The sequence below is a fragment of the Rhinolophus sinicus genome, linkage group LG07 (genome assembly GCF_036562045.2).
Source record: "Rhinolophus sinicus isolate RSC01 linkage group LG07, ASM3656204v1, whole genome shotgun sequence".
Classification (NCBI taxonomy): Eukaryota; Metazoa; Chordata; class Mammalia; order Chiroptera; family Rhinolophidae; genus Rhinolophus; species Rhinolophus sinicus.
The window spans coordinates 110,156,824-110,165,045 of NC_133757.1; the positions used below are offsets into that span (position 1 = coordinate 110,156,824).

Sequence of the window (8,222 nt, forward strand, 5' to 3'; positions counted from 1 at the left end):
TCAGTGGGTGGCCTTCCAAATAAACACACACACGTTCTGATCTAGCCAACCATATGGTCCTCATTTTCTATATCTATTTCTATCTATGTTAACTCAAGAATTCTACCACTGTAAGACGGCTGACTAACCTTTTGCCCCTGTTCCTGTCTCGTATTAAACAGACAGCTTAGCTTGAAACATTTCTTGGGTGCTGTTGTCTTCAGTTTTCCTCACATAGGAAAAAGAGGTTCAAGGCTAAATTACTTAGTAAAAAATTACATTCGCATTATTTTTTTCTTTTAAGGTGTTCCTCTATCTCTGTGTTGTCTAAATTCTTTTCCTTTTGTATTTCATTTATTTAAGGCCATAATCCTACTGTCTCCTTTGCCACCAAGAAAGTAAAAAAAAAAAAGGATCCGGAATGATTTTAGCACATGAAGAATCAGAAACAGTAAACAATCAAGCAAACAAGAGAGCCCACCATGGGCCTTACATCCCACTAGACATGATGGGAAGTTTTAAGTGGTTCCTGGCAAATCCGAGAAGTCTGCTGCCTGGGTGTCCACAAGCTCTCCAGTCTCAGGGTGGGTGGGACTGTGGAGAACTGGATAATACGAGCTCAGGCTGAAAGGGCAGCTGCTACTCAGCTCCAGCCAACTGTTGCCATGTGGGAATGTAGGCCCAATCTTGCCAGGTCAGCTAGTTTTTCCCAACAAGCTAGAAATCAAGATTTTTGCATGAAATCTCTCCGTTAAAAAAGTTGTCAACTAACTCAAATTTTTAAAAAATGCTATGTAGGCCAACAAATGTGCGGGCCAAATCAAATAAGTCTATAGGCCTGATCTGGCCTGTAGTCTGCCAGTTTGCACCTTCTGTTTTACAGTTTAAACTCTCTCAGAACTTTAAAATGCTTACCTCTCAAAATGACTTGGTGACAATTATAATGATCTATGTACATTTTATGCAGAAAAATACCTTGGCTAAGGTTGCTTGTACGTAAATTCTAAACAATAAAACCTGCCACTCCAATCATTTACTACTACAGGGCAAAATAACTACTTGACAGCATTTTTCACTTCTAAATAATTATTTTGATATCATGTATTAGTTTGGTGCAAAAGTAATTGCGGTTTAAAAGGTTAAAAATAATTGCAAAAACCAGAATTACTTTTGCACCAACCTAATAGATTCACCCTAAATTATGTATGTATCAAACTTAACATATTTTCCAGGATCGAGTCTGTATCATCATTCCCTCTACACATACACGTAACATACTATGCCATAACAAAAATGACCTTTATAGAAGATTATTTTGGTTTCCTGCAAAATTGTTACTGCTAGAAATACCAAGCGGTTGCAAAGGTTGTGGAGAAATTGGAACCCTTGCACACTGATGGTGGAAATGTAGAATGGTATAGCCACTATGGAAAACAATATGATGGTTCCTCAAAAAATTAAAAATAGAATTACCATGTGATCCAGCAATTCCACTTCTAAAAAAAAATATATACACACACACACACACACACACACACACACACACATCCAAAAGAATTGAAAGCAGAGTCTTAAAGAGATTTTTGTATGCCCAGGTTCATAGCAGCATTATTCACAATAGCCAAAAAGTGGAAACCAAAGTGACCACTGACAGATGAATGGACAAACAAAATGTGGTATATACACACAATGGAATATTATTCAGTCTTAAAAAGGAAGAAAATTCTGGCACGTGCTATAAAACATGGATGCATCTTGAGGATATTATGATAAGCGAAATAAGCCAGTCATTAACAGACAAATACTGTATGATTTCACTTATATGAAGAGTCAAATTCATAGAAACAGAAAAGTAGAATGGTGGTTGCCAGGTGCTGAGAGAGGGTCATGAGAGAAGTTGTTGTTTAATGGGTGTATTAATCAGGGTTCTTTAGAGAAACAGAACTAGTAAGATATTTAGATACATAGAGAGAGATTTATTTGAAGGAATTGGCTCATGTGATTATGGAGGCTGGCAAGTCCAAATGCTGCATGGCTGGTAACCCAGGGAAGAGACAGTGCTGAAGGCTGTCTGCTGACATAATTCTCTTTTACTTGGGACAGGTCAATCTTTTATTCTATTCAGGCCATCAACTGATTGGATGATTCCCACTCCCATTACTGAGGACTATCTGCTTTAATCAAAAATCTACCAATTTAAATGTAAATCTCATCCAAAAACACTCTCACAGAAACATCCAGAATAAAGTTTGACCAAATATCTGTGGCCTGGACAAGTTGACATAAAATTAACCATCACAATGGGTATAGAGTTCCAGTTTTATAAGATGAAAGGTTCTAGAGATCGGTTGTAAATCAATGTGAATATACTTAACGCCACTGAACTTCACACTGAAAACAATGGTTAAGGTGGTAAATTTTATGTTATGTGTGTTTTACCACAATGTTAAAAAAGAGTCTTGGGCCTGCAGCACCACCAGCAGGATAGGCGAGCCTCAAGGTCTTTGTGCTGCCAGGAAGCTCCACAGCCACCAACAAGACCAAAAGTGGCATGATAAGCAATACAAGAAAGCCCATGAAGACCACTTCATGTGGAAAGGGAATTTTGCTGGAAAAAAATTCAGGGTTGAAGCCAAACAGCCAAATTCTGCCATTAGGAAGTGTGTCAGGGTCCAGCTGATCAAAAACAGCAAGAAGCTCACAGCTTTCTTACCCAAGGATGGTTGCTTGGACTTGGTAGAAGAAAACAATGAAGTTCTGGTGGCTGGATTTGGTTGCAAAGGTCATGCTACTGGTGACATTCCTGGAGTCCACTTTAAGGTTGTCAGAATAACCGACGTCTCTCTCTTGGCCTTAGGCAAGAAGAAAAGACCAAGATCATAAGTTTTGATGATGCACACATGGTAGTAATGAACTTTCATATACCCCCAAAGGTATATTAGAGAGAGAAATTTCCTTTCACTAATTACCAAAATAAATCTTTCCTAAGGGACATTAGGGTGCAAACTGAATTATATCCTAATTTTAGGTTTTGCAAATGACCCAAAAAATGTTCTTCTTAAAGCAAACTTCTATAAAAGTTGAAAGAGGAAAAAAAAGTTAAAAGACTAAGTTATTATATCTTAAAAAAGCTATTTCTGGGGGAAGTCCAGATGACATAATCCAGAGAGATTGCTTCCTGGGAACATAATTTTCCTCAGGTATAGAGGACAGAGTTAGAGAAATAGAAGCTAATATGTTCCTTTGATTGTTTCTCTCAAATAACAACTTTTCAACTGCTAATAAAGAGCAGTCAATTCATGGCTAATCATATGCAAATGGCTATAATTTTAGTATTTTGGTGAACATTGCTATGTATGTACACAGGAGGTAGACTTTGATCTATAGACTAACCAAATCCGTGTTTCCAATGCATTTCAAATAGATTTTCTGGAATTTTACACTCATACTTGAGGATTTTTCATAAGGTAAGTGAAGTATCATTAAATGACTATTATGTTAATCTTAACTTGAAGACTCAGATCATTCACTCAGGTTTCTGTATTCTAAAGTCTTCTAAGTACAAGTTTCTAAAACTCAAACTTAACAAATGTAACAAAAGAATCCCTTCTTTGACCCCACTATAATTCAGCCATTAGTTTATCCTACTAACAAGATTATGAGTAATAATAGCTCTCATCCTAATGCTGAGGGTCAAAGTGTGATAATGGTACAAAAATAACTACCAATTATAATTTAAAAAGGCAATATAAATGCTAAATTCCATCGGAAAGATCAATTTAGCTTTTTTGCATTTTATTAACGATTTCTGTAATGACTTCCCCCCATGAAATTAGAGAATTAAATAAAGGAGATAATTATTGCCAAGATAAAAAGTGAGCATTCCTTCTCCATTAGAAGGTAACCCCTCCATAAGCCTTTCAGTCTCCAATAAAAGCTCTCACTCTTTGAGTAACTCCTTTAAGCCGAAGTAGAGCAAGTCTAATAAAGTGATGACACAGGTGCTGGCTGAAATGCTGAGCTCAGCCATTGCAATTTCAGATTTTTAAGTATCCCTATTTTGAAAAGGAATTTATTATTATTTTCTTTCATTTTTACTTGACTTTTTTTTTCTAAATCCTCAACTACAAATATAAACTTGGCAAATGAGTGAATCATGACTATGAAGGAAATCTCGAAAGGCCACGTAGCCTATTTCTCTGCTTCTGAGTAAAAACAAACTTTAAACTTAGGTCTACTGTGGGGACAGAGCCAGGAGTGCAGTTTCCAGGCTCTCGGCCTCACATGGAAAGGTGCTGGCTCAGGTAGTAAATGGCCATCAACTGCGATTGGATGGCCATCAGCTGTGGCTAGTTGGCTGTCAGCTGTAACCAGTGAGCCATTGGCCACTAGTATAACTGCTGTGGCTACGCTAGCAGAAAAAGGGGGGCTAGCAAAAAGATGGTGGCTGAGTTAGCAAGTGGGGGAGTGAGGGTTGCGGACCCTATGGCTCCTGCTTCCTGTGCCTCCAACCCAGCTGCCAGCAAGAATATAGTGGTGTGACTCCCCTACCTATGGCTCCGTGGGTGTTCCTTTTTGGCCTCACCACATCCTGCTTTCTTATGTGGGGAGCGAGACCCCACAGGCCACCCCGCGCGACACCTACCTTTCAAAATGTATCTCTTCGGAAGGCTTTTCCTTAACTGTCCCCCCACTAGGTTAGGTTTCTCTAGTGTACACTTTCACACCATTTGCTATTTCTCCTTCAAAGCACTTACCACAGATGGACCCAAATCATTACAGCAGGTCCTTGACTAACGTTCTTTCCATTCAATGTCCTCTCGTGAAAACGTTGAGGAGAAAAAAGAAATCCAACATCCCTCGGGGCCACGCTCTGCGCGGAGTATGCGCAGTTCTCCCCACCTCTACCCGGGTTTTCTCTGGGGACGCCGGTTTCCTCCCACATCCCAAAAATGTGCAGGTGAGGTGAACTACCTTGTCTACATCGTCCCAGTCTGGGTGCGTGTGGGTGTGAGTGTGGGTGGCCCCGCCGTGGAAGGGACCCCTCTCCCAGGTGCGGCCCCGCGTTGCTCCCTGAGCTGCCAGGAGAGGCTCCGGCCACCGCGACCCTGAACTGAAAGAAGCAGGTCAGAAATCATTATCTTACTTGTTTTTATTCATCTTTCTTAAATGCATGTATAGCTCACATTTATTTCCATGTTTAATATTAGAAGTAGTTTGGGTCTTTATTTAGAAGTTTGGGGATGTTTCTGTGACCAGAAATATGCTGTGGGAACTTACCTCTTGTTTATACAATTAGCACGTGGTAAAATCGGTTTCCTTATGCATGGGTTCAATTGAAATCGCAGTTTCCGAGAACCTATCCATGACGTTAAATGAGGGCTTGTTGTACTTAAAAGACTCAGTTTAAGATGGCTGACTAACCTCACACATTCACCTCTCTTCCCCACGCCCCCCAAAAAGTCCTACTGAGATAATGAAATATAGCAATACAAATAAATCCATGGCAGGAAGGGTACCAATAGAGCAGAACAGTATGGAATTTCTAGATTTAATCCAGGTAGGAGAAAACTAATGGAGGCAAGCACCCAGAAACCCCACGTAAGTGAAAGGGGAGACTTCTAAACAAAATTTCCCAGTAGAGAATGGGAATAAGCCCCGATCAGAAGTAAATAGGGCCAGTAGAAAACTGAGTCAGAGAGGCAGCTGGCTCGTAACTAAGGGTCTGAGAAATACACGCATCAGCTTGCAACTCTCAGAGCCACTCACTGAGCCTCCGCCCTGGGGTAAAACCATGAATACATTTTTAAATAGCCAAAGAAAATTAGAATTCTGATGAGGTGGGCCCCCACTGTAAGCACTGGGACTAGAGAAGATAGGCAGTAGCCCCTATAAGTGACAACTACTTTGAGGGACACAGAACACTTCCACCCAGAAGAAAAGGTACCCAGCCACACTAAATAAGAAAAACGAAAAACGGAAAAAATGCTCATTTGACTACACTCAATGCCCCTGGCCCTCCTTTCCCTGCTAATCATCACAGCTGGCTCCTATAATAGGAATCTGTATTCACTGCCAGAAGATCAAACATCTTCAAATACACATCAGCCAATATAGATCTTTTCTACAAATATAAACAGATAATTTAAAACTGCCAAACACTGGAATAAAACCAAATTGTTTCATTTTGTTACGTTATTTCATTTTACTAGATTAACCTCTGACAAAATAATTAATACAGGAAATGGAGACAATTTTTAAAGCATATGATTTTTATCATAAGAGAAATTAAGAGAGCATTGCACCCATTAAAACAGAATAGGCTACTGTGGAAAAGAATAACAGTTCTTGGAATTAAAAATTGATTTTCTAAATTTAAAACATTTGAACTTTTTAAATAATAAAAATAAGATTTTCCATGACTACTAAAGATGTTGAGCATCTTTTCATGTTTTTTTACCATTTATAGCTCCATTTCTGTAAGTTGCCTATTTATATTTTTTCCTCTTAGGTATATGCAATTTTTATTGATTTGTGAGTGCTCTTTGTATATTTTGTATATTTATATGTTGCTTGAAATATATGGGGCATTTTCTCTTAACCTCATACTTATCCTTTAACTGTCTTTAAGCATCTTTCAACATTCAGGAATTAAACATTTTATAGAAGTCATCTGCAATTATTTTTCTAATAGCTTGTGGACTTTAATTTTACTTAGGAATGTCTTCTTCGACCCTAATATAATCACAGAACTTCTTCTGGTATAACTATAATTATTAAAAACATCTAATCTCTCTAAACATTTTACAGTTTCCTAATCTGTAAAAATAAAAATAATATCTTCCTTACAGGGTTGTTGTGAGAGTGAATGAGAAAACACATGTAAAATATCTGGAACACACAGGCACCTAAAATATGCTTAGCTGTGGTAGCCTTTTTGTGGAGTTAAGAAAATTCTGAGCAATGAAATAATGGGAACCTGCCAAGATCAAATACATGCAATTATACAACCTCTGCGTCTTTGATTCAGGGCAACTAGACTAAACAGTCTTTCCTTCACCTTCATTATACCGTGTTTCCCCGAAAATAAGACCTAGCCAGACAATCAGCTCTAATGCGTCTTTTGGAGCAAAAATTAATATAAGACCCAGTCTTGTAGTAAAATAATACCGGGTCTTACATAATATAATATAAGACTGGGTCTTATGGGGAAACACGGTAGAAAAGGTTTTCCTTTTCCACAACTTTATGTTAAACAAGTATACCAGATGCCTTGAAAATAGCTTACCATCCACCCTGTTGAGTGAGGAAGATTGGTAGGTGTTTAGGATTTGACTTTGTCATTTCCTTCTTTTCCGCCTCCTTCTTGACCTGTCATAGGGTATCTATGGCTTTGTCTTCCGCTCTCCTCACCTTGTCATTTTTACCCCGCCCTTGCTTTGAATCTGTCAGTCCAAATGCCATGTCCCTAAAGGCTGGGACACTGATGGACGTGTCACCAGTGAAGGATCCAGGATTGCCAAACTAAACGGGGAAGAAGGAGCACTTTTGATACTTCCCTGTCCCCTGATTCCTAAGTTTCTCATCTCATTTTCTTTCACATAAGTTACCTCAACAGCCTCCTTGCCTCTCGGCCTTCCTACCCACCTCTGCTTCCCTCCCACACACATATATTCCATTTTGCTGCCTTAATGATATTTCTAAAGCAAAAACTGATCACATCGTTTTTTACTGAAAACCCTTTAGTGCCCTGCCACTCACTAGCTGTTTGACACTAGGAAAATATTTACCTTCATTGGGTCACTTTCTTCATTTGAACAATACACATAATAATAGTGAGCCATTGCTTTTAATAAAAAATTTCAATATCTTAGCCTGACCTATATCCCTATGTGACCTCCAGTTTCATCCCTGGCCATTCCTCATTTTGCATTTTTCAGTGCAATCGTCCCAGTCTTCTTCCCATTCCTAGAACATAACACACTCACTCTTACCCTATAATTTGCACATGCTGTTTGCTCTGTTTGGATAAATACTCTCCCCCCTGCTCCACTTCTGCCCACCTTCACTGACCAATTCTTTTTTATATTTCAAGGTTCAGCTTCCTCCTGAACTAAATTTCTGACACGTAATATGCTCTGAATAAATATTTGTTGAACTATTACTGAATACTGAGTGCACATTATCTCATTTAATGTTCACAAAATTCCTGTGAGGTTTGGGCTCGTTATTCCCATCACTGT

At 38.8% G+C, this 8,222-nt stretch overlaps 1 pseudogene; it reads left to right on the plus strand.

Annotated features, from left to right (window-relative positions):
* Positions 1-2,379: 2,379 nt before the first annotated feature.
* Positions 2,380-2,862, plus strand: LOC109446893 (small ribosomal subunit protein uS12; annotated as a pseudogene).
* The last annotated feature ends 5,360 nt before the right edge of the window (positions 2,863-8,222 follow it).